The sequence below is a fragment of the Patiria miniata genome, unplaced genomic scaffold, assembly GCF_015706575.1.
Source record: "Patiria miniata isolate m_02_andy unplaced genomic scaffold, ASM1570657v1 HiC_scaffold_13, whole genome shotgun sequence".
Lineage (NCBI taxonomy): Eukaryota > Metazoa > Echinodermata > Asteroidea > Valvatida > Asterinidae > Patiria > Patiria miniata.
The window spans coordinates 17,027-28,647 of NW_024037051.1; the positions used below are offsets into that span (position 1 = coordinate 17,027).

Below are 11,621 nucleotides of genomic sequence, written 5' to 3' on the forward strand. Positions count from 1 at the left end.
GCCCGCGAAACGAACTTCGTATATCGCGGTCTAACGGTACCTTAACCTGGGAAGTTCTGCACAAACTATACCTTGTTCGGAAGCTTGTGATCAGGCCAACAAGCTGGCAAAAGGACAGGTCTTGAAACCCAGTACTTGCGGAGAAAATTTAAGATATAGCGCATCAATGCCAGTAGAACCCCTATGTGCAGTCAGTCTAACAGCCATGCCTGCAAGCGCCCGCGACACGAACTTCGTATATCGCGGTCTAACGGTACCTTAACCTGGGAAGTTCTGCACAAACTATACCTTGTTCGGAAGCTTGTGATCAGGCCAACAAGCTTGCAAAAGGACAGGTCTTTAAACCCAGTACTTACGGAGACAATTTAAGATATAGCGCATCAATACCAGTAGAACCCCTATGTGCAGTCAGTCTAACAGCCATGCCTGCAAGCGCCCGCGACACGAACTTCGTATATCGCGGCCTAACGGAACCTTAACCTGGAAAGTTCTGCACATACTATACCTTGTTCGGAAGCTTGTGATCAGGCCAACAAGCTGGCAAAAGGACAGGTCTTGAAACCCAGTACTTGCGGAGAAAATTCAAGATATAGTGCATCAATGCCAGTAGAACCCCTATGTGCAGTCAGTCTAACAGCCATGCCTGCAACGCCCGCGACACGAACTTCGTATATCGCGGTCTAACGGTACCTTAACCTGGGAAGTTCTGCACAAACTATACCTTGTTCGGAAGCTTGTGATCAGGCCAACAAGCTGGCAAAAGGACAGGTCTTGATAACCAGAACTTGCGGAGAAAATTTAAGATATAGCGCATCTATGCCAGTAGAACCCCTATGTGCAGTCAGTCTAACAGCCGTGCCTGCAAGCGCTCGCGACGCGAACTTCGTATATCGCGGTCTAACGGTACCTTAACCTGGGAAGTTCTGCACAAACTATACCTTGTTCGGAAGCTTGTGATCAGGCCAACAAGCTGGCAAAAGGACAGGTCTTGCAGCCCAGTACTTGCGGAGAAAATTTAAAATATAGCGCATCAATGCCAGTAGAACCCCTATGTGCAGTCAGTCTAACAGCCATGCTTGCAAGCGCCCGCGACACGAACTTCGTATATCGCCGCCTAACGGTACCTTAACCTGGGAAGTTCTGCACAAACTATACCTTGTTCGGATGCTTGTGATCAGGTCAACAAGGCATGGCTGTTAGACTGACTGCACATAGGGGTTCTACTGGCATTGATGCGCTATATTTTAAATTTTCTCCGCAAGTACTGGGCTGCAAGACGTGTCCTTTTGCCAGCTTGTTGGCCTGATCACAAGCTTCCGAACAAGGTATAGTTTGTGCAGAACTTCCCAGGTTAAGGCACCGTTAGACCGCGATATACGAAGTTCGTGTCGCGGGCGCTTGCAGGCATGGCTGTTAGACTGACTGCACATAGGGGTTATACTGGCATTGATGCGCTATATCTTCAATTTTCTCCGCAAGTAGTGAGTTTCAAGATCTGTCCTTTTGCCAGCTTGTTGGCCTGATCACAAGCTTCCGAACAAGGTATAGTTTGTGCAGAACTTCCTATGTTAAGGTACCGTTAGGCCGCGATATACGAAGTTCGTTTCGCGGGCGCTTGCAGGCATGGCTGTTAGACTGACTGCACATAGGGGTACTACTGGCATTGATGCGCTATATCTGAATTTTCTCCGCAAGTACTGGGTTTCAAAACCTGTCCTTTTGCCAGCTTGTTGGCCTGATCACAAGCTTCCGAACAAGGTATAGTTTGTGCAGAACTTCCCAGGTTAAGGTACCGTTAGGCCGCGATATACGAAGTTCGTGTCGTGGGCGCTTGCAGGCATGGCTGGTAGACTGACTGCACATAGGGGTTCTACTGGCATTGATGCGCTATATCTTAAATTTTCTCCGCAAGTACTGGGTTTCAAGACCTGTCCTTTTGCCAGCTTTTTGGCCTGATCACAAGCTTCCGAACAAGGTATAGTTTGTGCAGAACTTCCCAGGTTAAGGTACCGTTAGGCCGCGATATACGAAGTTCGTGTCGCGGGCGCTTGCAGGCATGGCTGTTAGACTGACTGCACATAGGGGTACTATACTGGCATTGATGCGCTATATTTTACATTTTCTCCGCAAGTACTGGGTTTCAAGTCCTGTCCTTTTGCCGACTTGTTGGCCTGATCACAAACTTCCAAACAAGGTATAGTTTGTGCAGAACTTCCCAGGTTAAGGTACCGTTAGGCCGCGATATACGAAGTTCGTGTCGAGGGCGCTTGCAGGCATGGCTGTTTAACTGACTGCACATAGGGGTTCTACTGGCATTGATGCGCTATATCTTAAATTTTCTCCGCAAGTACTGGGCTGCAAGACCTGTCCTTTTGCCAGCTTGTTGGCCTGATCACAAGCTTCCGAACAAGGTATAGTTTGTGCAGAACTTCCCAGGTTAAGGCACCGTTAGACCGCGATATACGAAGTTCGTGTCGCGGGCGCTTGCAGGCATGGCTGTTAGACTGACTGCACATAGGGGTTCTACTGGCATTCATGCGCTATATCTTAAATTTTCTCCGCAAGTACTGGGTTTCAAGACCTGTCCTTTTGCCAGCTTGTTGGCCTGATAACAAGCTTCCGAACAAGGTATAGTTTGTGCAGAACTTCCCAGGTTAAGGTACCGTTAGACTGCGATATACGAAGTTCGAGTCGCGGGCGCTTGCAGGCACGGCTGTTAGACTGACTGCACATAGGGGTTCTACTGGCATTGATGCGCTATATCTTAAATTTTCTCCGCAAGTACTGGGTTTCAAGACCTGTCCTTTTGCCAGCTTGTTGGCCTGATCACAAGCTTCCGAACAAGGTATAGTTTGTGCAGAACTTCCCAGGTTAAGGTACCGTTAGACCGCGATATACGAAGTTCGTGTCGCGGGCGCTTGCAGGCATGGCTGTTAGACTGACTGCACATAGGGGTTCTACTGGCATTGATGCGCTATATCTTAAATTTTCTCCGCAAGTACTGGGTTTCAAGACCTGTCCTTTTGCCAGCTTGTTGGCCTGATAACAAGCTTCCGAACAAGGTATAGTTTGTGCAGAACTTCCCTGGTTAAGGTACCGTTAGACCGCGATATACGAAGTTCGCGTCGCGGGCGCTTGCAGGCACGGCTGTTAGACTGACTGCACATAGGGGTTCTACTGGCATTGAGTTTGAGTTTATGAATATAATTAATTGGTGAATTATTTCCTTGTTTCTCGTCGTCAGTTCTTTCTGTCTTTGTACTTTAGTTTCTTTTTGTTGTCAAGTAGAGTTGTGTGCGTTTTCTGAGGAGTGCATTCTCTGATCGAGAGAGAAGACACACCAACAAATTTGAGAGATCTGAGCTGAGTGTGACAGAGACCGGTACCATCTTGCTAGGAGACGTCTGATACAGCAGGTTTTCGTCAGAAAATCGGTGAAATCTGCCACCGATCTTGTCTGATCCGCCAGTTTGGCAAAATCAGTGCCAAAATAGTCTGGGCAAGGCTAAAAGCCACCTTCCCGGTCCTGTAGACCACGCTCATAGCAACACTCAGCCTTCACAAGCATCATAATGAAGAAATAACCGTAAGTGTTGTATTTAATATTATTTCTCAACTTCCAACAATTAGAATCTGTAGTTTATACCAATTGATTGTGATTGTTAAGAATAATAATTTTCTTGGTAAAAAGTGCTTGAAATGATACCTTGAGATGAAGTGCAACCCTTGACACGAAGTCTAACTATATACTTGACATCTTGAGATTTATGGATATACTGTAATTTTAGAACAAAATACTGGATGGGTTTCGGTAACTGTTTTATATTGTAGATGGCCGGAAACCTCAAAGTACGAGTTGGGTTCATGCATGATGAATAGTAACGACTGCAGAACGACTACGATGTCAGTCTGTACATAGTGTGTCCCGTGCCGATTGACCCGTCAGCTGGAAAGGTGCACGGAGACGAGACCCTCTACTAAGGAAAGTGCCTCGGTTAAAATTGTAAAGTTTTAACTTTGCAGAAAGCTGTGATTTTGTTTTTGGAATAATCATAAGAAATATAACCGAAGTTGATATAGCTGTTTGAAGGAATTAAGTGTGAACAAAATTGTGATTGAATTGTCGAATTGAGCGTTCTAATCCGAAAGGTTGATTACTTTGATTTAACCAGTTTTATCAGAACCAAACAGAAGTATTGATATTTGATTGAAGTGAATTTTAAATTGTGGTATAGTCACGGTGGGATTCTAGATCCAAAGTAGTTATATTTGATTGGACTGAATTTTGAATTGAATTTTGGAGCTAAGGCTGAATTTAAACAAGAGTTACGGCTGAATTTTAGAGCCATATTCTACAGTTGGATTTGATTTTGAATTGTGTCGTTGTACACTCAGTAAGAGATTTGTGATTTTTAGAAATTTACGAGTTAAGCTTAAGAAAATTAAATTTGTAGACTAAGTTGTTGGAGTAGAAAGTAAAACTCCTAACTGAGATTGATTATGAGAAGTTTGATCCACGAGTCCGGATCTTTGTAAATATTGTAAATAGTTTGAGTTTATGAATATAATTAATTGGTGAATTATTTCCTTGTTTCTCGTCGTCAGTTCTTTCTGTCTTTGTACTTTAGTTTCTTTTTGACCGGGGTCATCACTTTAAAAGTCAAGTTTCATAGTTAGTGGTGACATTTCTGGGGGCTTGTCCGGGATACGACAGAAAGAGTCAAAAGGAAAAGACTGAAAAAGGAAGCAAGGAAAATACGTTGTACTGAATCTACAGTCTTACCGCCATTGATTATGTTAGCCTGGACTTGTGAAATATGTTCTATTTTTTAACTTTGTTTTGTATTGTTGTATCCGTGCAGGTTGAGTGTTGCTATCCCCTCCCCATTTCTGCTGCGATACGCTCCAGCGTTGTATCTCCTGGTAAGTTGGTACCGGAAACTGTAAGGATGGAAGAGAGTGTGGAATTGTTGAAAAATGTATCTGAAGCGTGTGCTTTGAGTGGGCAAGAGTTGATTGATTTCATTCGTGAAGAACGTCGCGAACAGGCAAACCTCAAACGCGAAGAACGCGTATTTCAACTCGAAAAGCGTAGGCAAGATAGCGAAATGCAGAGACAAGAGTTCGAACTGCGTAAACAAGAAATGGAAATGTTAGAAATGCGCATGCGTTTAGAAGCCTTAAAACGCGAACCTGTGCCAACCGTTGAAGAGCACACTGCTGACGAATCGGTAACTAGTCACCATAGTCACTCTCACTCACGCATTAAGGCTAAGGCTCCTAAACTTCCAAAGTTTAATGAAAATCAGGATGATCTCGACGCATACATCCAACGATATGAGAGATACGCTACCACTCAAGGTTGGGAACACGATGAATGGGCAATAAATTTGAGCGCGCTTTTACAAGGCAAAGCGTTAGACGTTTATTCCCGTTTGGCTACCGACGACTCGAACGACTATGAAAAACTAAAAGACGCACTCTTGAAACGATTTCACCTCACCGCTATCGGTTTCAGGCAGAAATTTAGAGATTCCAGACCAGAGAAAGGCGAAACCGCACCTCAGTTCGCGGCCCGCTTAGATTGTGTTTTCACTCGCTGGATAGAAATGGATAAGGCAGATAAGAACTACGACGGTATCAAAGACCTTATGTTACGCGAACAGTTTTTGAACAGTTGTAGCGAAGAATTACGCTTATTCTTGAATGAACGAAAACCGCGTAAAATCTCCGACATGTCACGACTCGCCGAGCAGTATTCGGAAGCGCATGGCAGTTTTGGCGTGCCCCCTAGTGCGAAGAAACCTACGCAAAATACATACACTAGGAAGCCAGATGTTAGACCGCCGTTTAAACCACATCCGCCAACAAATACTCCGACTAGTCAATATTTCAAGGGACGCGAGGGAAATCGTACTCCCCCAACATGTTTCATTTGCCACAAAGTAGGTCACATTGCACGTAATTGTCACTACAAACCCAAGAACTACAACCAAGTTGCAAGCATTATAGCGTCCGCGTTGTCAGATGTGTTAGATGAGCCGAGTGGCTTAGCTGCGCGTCCACCGGAGCAAAGCAGGCAAACACCAAATGATGCAGCGATAAAAACCGAAACGAACCAAACACCGTCGCAAGCGTTTGAAACCGTAGCATGTATGGTCCCTCCCAACTCTCTAGATCCATGTTGCTCCCACGATGGCTATGTCAAACTTGAATGCGGCCATGTTTTACCACTCATGAGCGCTGCTTGTCAAGATAGAAATCCTAGTTCTATGCCAGTTGTACAAGGTTTAGTCAATGAACAAAGAGTCACAATCCTTCGCGACAGTGGATGCAGTGGTATTGTCGTTAGGCAAGATTTAGTCAAAGACGACCAGATGACAGGGCATGAACGCACTTATGTTCTCGCGGATAGAACCATTCGAAAAGCACCCGTCGCCAAAGTGAACTTGAACACTCCGTATTTCGTCGGTTCATGTGAAGCGTTGTGTTTACCAAATCCAGTATACGATGTCATTATTGGTAACATTGTAGGTGCACGTGATCCTGGAAATCCAAATTTGAATTGGCAAAATTCACAAACGCATCGTCGCCAAAATGATTCGCAAGAAGCACACGACAAACCTGAACCAATCCTCTCTAGTGCCGTCGAAACTAGGTCACAGAAACTGAAAAGTGAGAAACCAATGAAGAAATTGAACGTGCCTAAAGAACTCCCCGAAATTGACAGTGAAGAACTAAAAGCGGCTCAACAGAACGATCCTTCTCTCGACCGAATCAGAGAACTTGCGGCTAACAAAGATGAAAGAACGACTAGGTTTGGGTCAATGACAAATTCTTTTGGTCCGATGATTTGCTGTACCGCAAGTTTGTCTCACCTACCTATGAGTTTGGTCAACCTTGTAACCAGTTAGTGGTCCCCCACAAATTTCGCAAATACATAATGAAAATTGCGCACGATTCAATCCTCGGCGGACACCAAGGTGCCAAGAAAACGGCAGATAAGGTCCTCAGTAATTTCTACTGGCCAGGCGTACAAGCAGACGTGACTAGGTACTGTAGGTCATGTGACATCTGTCAGCGTACCGTTCATAAGGGTAGAGTTTGTAAGGTACCCCTAGGTCAAATGCCTGTGATTGACACGCCCTTCCAGCGCGTAGCAATTGACATCATAGGACCAATCCACCCTGTCTCAGAGAAAGGTAACCGGTACGTTCTCACACTAGTCGATTACGCGACACGCTACCCCGAAGCAGTCCCACTGCGAAATATTGAAACGACCACCGTTGCCGAAGCCATGGTAGACATTTTCACTCGCGTAGGCATACCCAGAGAAATCTTAACTGATCAGGGAGCGCAGTTCACTTCCAATCTCATGCGCGAAATAAGTCGCCTACTCTCACTGCGTCAGCTCACCACCACGCCCTATCATCCTGCGTGCAATGGATTCGTAGAGCGTTTCAACGGCGTACTCAAGCAAATGCTGAAGCGTTTATGCTCAGAAAGACCCCGCGATTGGGACAGATACATAGGTCCACTACTCTTCGCTTACCGCGACACACCCCAAGCAAGTACTGGTTTTGCACCATTTGAGCTACTTTACGGTCGTGCTGTACGTGGTCCCATGTCCATTCTTAAGGACCTGTGGACAGGTTCTAAAGCTAACGGTGACGATGAAATTAGAACTACCTATCAGTACGTATTGGATTTACGCGCGCGTATCGACGAAACGTGTAAAATCGCTCAAGAAGCGTTACAGAAATCGTCCGATCATAACAAACACTACTACAACCGAAAAGCCCGAATGAGAAGTTTCAAACCAGGTGACTTAGTCCTACTTCTGCTCCCTACCGATCATAACAAGTTGTTACTCCAGTGGAAAGGTCCATTCCCAGTACTCGACAAAGTAGGTCAGTTAGACTATCGAATCGATCTCTGCGGAAAACCAAAAGTCTTCCACGCGAACTTACTCAAGAGGTACATACCACGTCCTGAAATAACTTCGCTGATCACTGACAATCCTCAACACGCAGTAGAACACATTTTCGAATGCGCCCATGTATCACTTATCGAATGCGAACAAATCTGTTCGAAAGACGAACCAGTACCAGACACTAAACTCGATAATGATATTCTCGTGTTTCCATCACTAAACCGAACGAAACCATAGACGACGTTGAAATAAGTCCAAAATTGACAATCGAACAACGAAGAGAGACAAAACGCATCCTAGGAAATTTCCGCGATGTCTTAACAGATTTGCCCGGTAAAACAAACCTAGGGTTTCACGATATCAAGGTCAGATCCGATGAACCCGTACGCAGTAAACCGTACCCGCTCCCGTACGCGTTAATCGATACTGTAAATGCCGAAGTTGAAAACATGCTCCATATGAACATAATCGAAAAGTCGGAATCGCCATATGCATCTCCCATAGTGTTAGTCAAAAAACCGGACGGCTCAAATCGCTTTTGCATAGATTTCCGCAAACTGAATAAGGTAACTGTCTTTGATGCAGAGCCTATTCCGAACCAAGAACAAATCTTCTCACGTTTGGCAAAAGATCACTTCTTCACAAAAATCGACTTGACTAAGGGATACTGGCAAGTCCCAATGAATCCTGAAATCAAAGACAAAACTGCATTCGTTGCTCCGAACGGCCTATATCAGTTCAAAATGATGCCCTTCGGCCTTGTTAACGCGCCGGCAACGTTTAGCCGCATTATGAGAACTCTCGTGAATGGATTAGAGCACATTGATAACTACATAGATGACATTCTCATCCATACACAGTCGTGGGAAACACACATCAAGGTCTTAACCGCGTTGCTCAGTAGGTTAAGGAAAGCTGGCTTAACCGCGCGACCCAGCAAATGTTCCATAGGAATGAGCAGCATTGCGTATCTTGGGCACACTGTAGGAAACTCCATGATAGCACCGCAAACGGACAAGATAGAAAAGATTCAGAATGCACCTCAGCCAATCACGAAGAAACAGCTGCGATCATTTTTAGGACTATCTGGCTACTATAGAAAGTTCATTCCGAATTATGCAGCGATAGCAGCCCCCTTGACCGACAAGACAAAAAGCAAAGAACCCAATAAAATCAATTGGGAAGCGAGCCAGCAATTAGCGTTTGACAAGCTAAAGAAGTGCCTTGCTACTGCGCCCATACTCATGCTGCCTGACTTTGAAAAAGAATTCACCTTGCGCACAGATGCGTCAGATCTCGGCATAGGTGCGATTTTGTTACAAGAGCATGGTGATGTATTGTTCCCTGTAGCATATGCAAGCAGAAAGTTGCTAAGTCGCGAGCGAGCATATTCCTCGATTGAGAAGGAATGTCTGGCCTTAGTCTGGGGTGTTCAGAAATACCAGACTTACCTGTACGGCAAACCGTTTATCGTTCAGACCGATCACCAACCGCTAACTTACATGCAGAAAGCAAAAGTCGCGAATGCACGCATCATGCGATGGGCTCTTGCTCTCCAACCCTACCGAATGCGCATCATTGCCATCAAAGGTTGTGATAATGTAGGAGCGGATTTCCTCAGCCGAAACTTGTAAATAGTTCTCCTTGTAAATATTAATTCGTAGAAAATGGGAAACATTTTCTCATACGATAGGGGGTAAAATGTCACAATCGTTTTTAATTCGCTTCGTTTCTGTTACGTAATTGTATTTATTACGCGCGCTACGGCTATCGCGCCACCCCCGTATTGTAAAGTAGATCATGCCAAAAGTTTTTCACCAATCGTGTACGCACATTTTCCCGGTAGTTTCTTTTCCAGCCACTAAAAATTAAGTCATTGATTTGGTCAACCTGCTAAAACGCCGTGCGTCGGGTTACGTAATTATTATTGTCCGTGTGGCCATGGTTATTGATGTCCGTTTGTTTCTGTGAATGTGAGTATTGTGTGAAAGAATGTTGGTTGTTGTCAAGTAGAGTTGTGTGCGTTTTCTGAGGAGTGCATTCTCTGATCGAGAGAGAAGACACACCACAAATTTGAGAGATCTGAGCTGAGTGTGACAGAGACCGGTACCATCTTGCTAGGAGACGCCTGATACAGCAGGTTTTCGTCAGAAAATCGGTGAAATCTGCCACCGATCTTGTCTGATCCGCCAGTTTGGCAAAATCAGTGCCAAAATAGTCTGGGCAAGGCTAAAAGCCACCTTCCCGGTCCTGTAGACCACGCTCATAGCAACACTCAGCCTTCACAAGCATCATAATGAAGAAATAACCGTAAGTGTTGTATTTAATATTATTTCTCAACTTCCAACAATTAGAATCTGTAGTTTATACCAATTGATTGTGATTGTTAAGAATAATAATTTTCTTGGTAAAAAGTGCTTGAAATGATACCTTGAGATGAAGTGCAACCCTTGACACGAAGTCTAACTATATACTTGACATCTTGAGATTTATGGATATACTGTAATTTTAGAACAAAATACTGGATGGGTTTCGGTAACTGTTTTATATTGTAGATGGCCGGAAACCTCAAAGTACGAGTTGGGTTCATGCATGATGAATAGTAACGACTGCAGAACGACTACGATGTCAGTCTGTACATAGTGTGTCCCGTGCCGATTGACCCGTCAGCTGGAAAGGTGCACGGAGACGAGACCCTCTACTAAGCCTTCACAAGCATCATAATGAAGAAATAACCATGGCCGGAAACCTCAAAGTACGAGTTGGGTTCATGCATGATGAATAGTAACGACTGCAGAACGACTACGATGTCAGTCTGTACATAGTGTTGCCTACGCTTTTCGAGTTGAAATACGCGTTCTTCGCGTTTGAGGTTTGCCTGTTCGCGACGTTCTTCACGAATGAAATCAATCAACTCTTGCCCACTCAAAGCACACGCTTCAGATACATTTTTCAACAATTCCACACTCTCTTCCATCCTTACAGTTTCCGGTACCAACTTACCAGGAGATACAACGCTGGAGCGTATCGCAGCAGAAATGGGGGGGGGATAGCAACACTCAACCTGCACGGATACAACAATACAAAACAAAGTTAAAAAATAGAACATATTTTCACAAGTCCAGGCTAACATAATCATGGCGGTAAGACTGTAGATTCAGTACAACGTATTTTCCTTGCTTCCTTTTTCAGTCTTTTCCTTTTGACTCTTTCTGTCGTTTCCCGGGACCAGCCCCCAGAAATGTCACCACTAACTATGAAACTTGACTTTTAAAGTGATGACCCCGGTCAAAAAGAAACTAAAGTACAAAGACAGAAAGAACTGACGACGAGAAACAAGGAAATAATTCACCAATTAATTATATTCATAAACTCAAACTATTTACAATATTTACAAAGATCCGGACTCGTGGATCAAACTTCTCATAATCAATCTCAGTTAGGAGTTTTACTTTCTACTCCAACAACTTAGTCTACAAATTTAATTTTCTTAAGCTTAACTCGTAAATTTCTAAAAATCACAAATCTCTTACTGAGTGTACAACGCACATTCAAAATCAAATCCAACTGTAGAATATGGCTCTAAAATTCAGCCGTAACTCTTGTTTAAATTCAGCCTTAGCTCCAAAATTCAATTCAAAATTCAGTCCAATCAAATATAACTACTTTGATCTAGAATCCCACACGT

At 44.2% G+C, this 11,621-nt stretch overlaps 1 long non-coding RNA gene across 1 annotated transcript; it reads left to right on the forward strand.

Moving 5' to 3' along the window:
* The first annotated feature begins 3,411 nt into the window (after positions 1-3,411).
* Positions 3,412-4,584, forward strand: LOC119719151. Its single transcript, XR_005269881.1, has 2 exons — positions 3,412-3,586; positions 3,832-4,584. It is a non-coding gene; the product is annotated as an uncharacterized LOC119719151 (long non-coding RNA).
* The last annotated feature ends 7,037 nt before the right edge of the window (positions 4,585-11,621 follow it).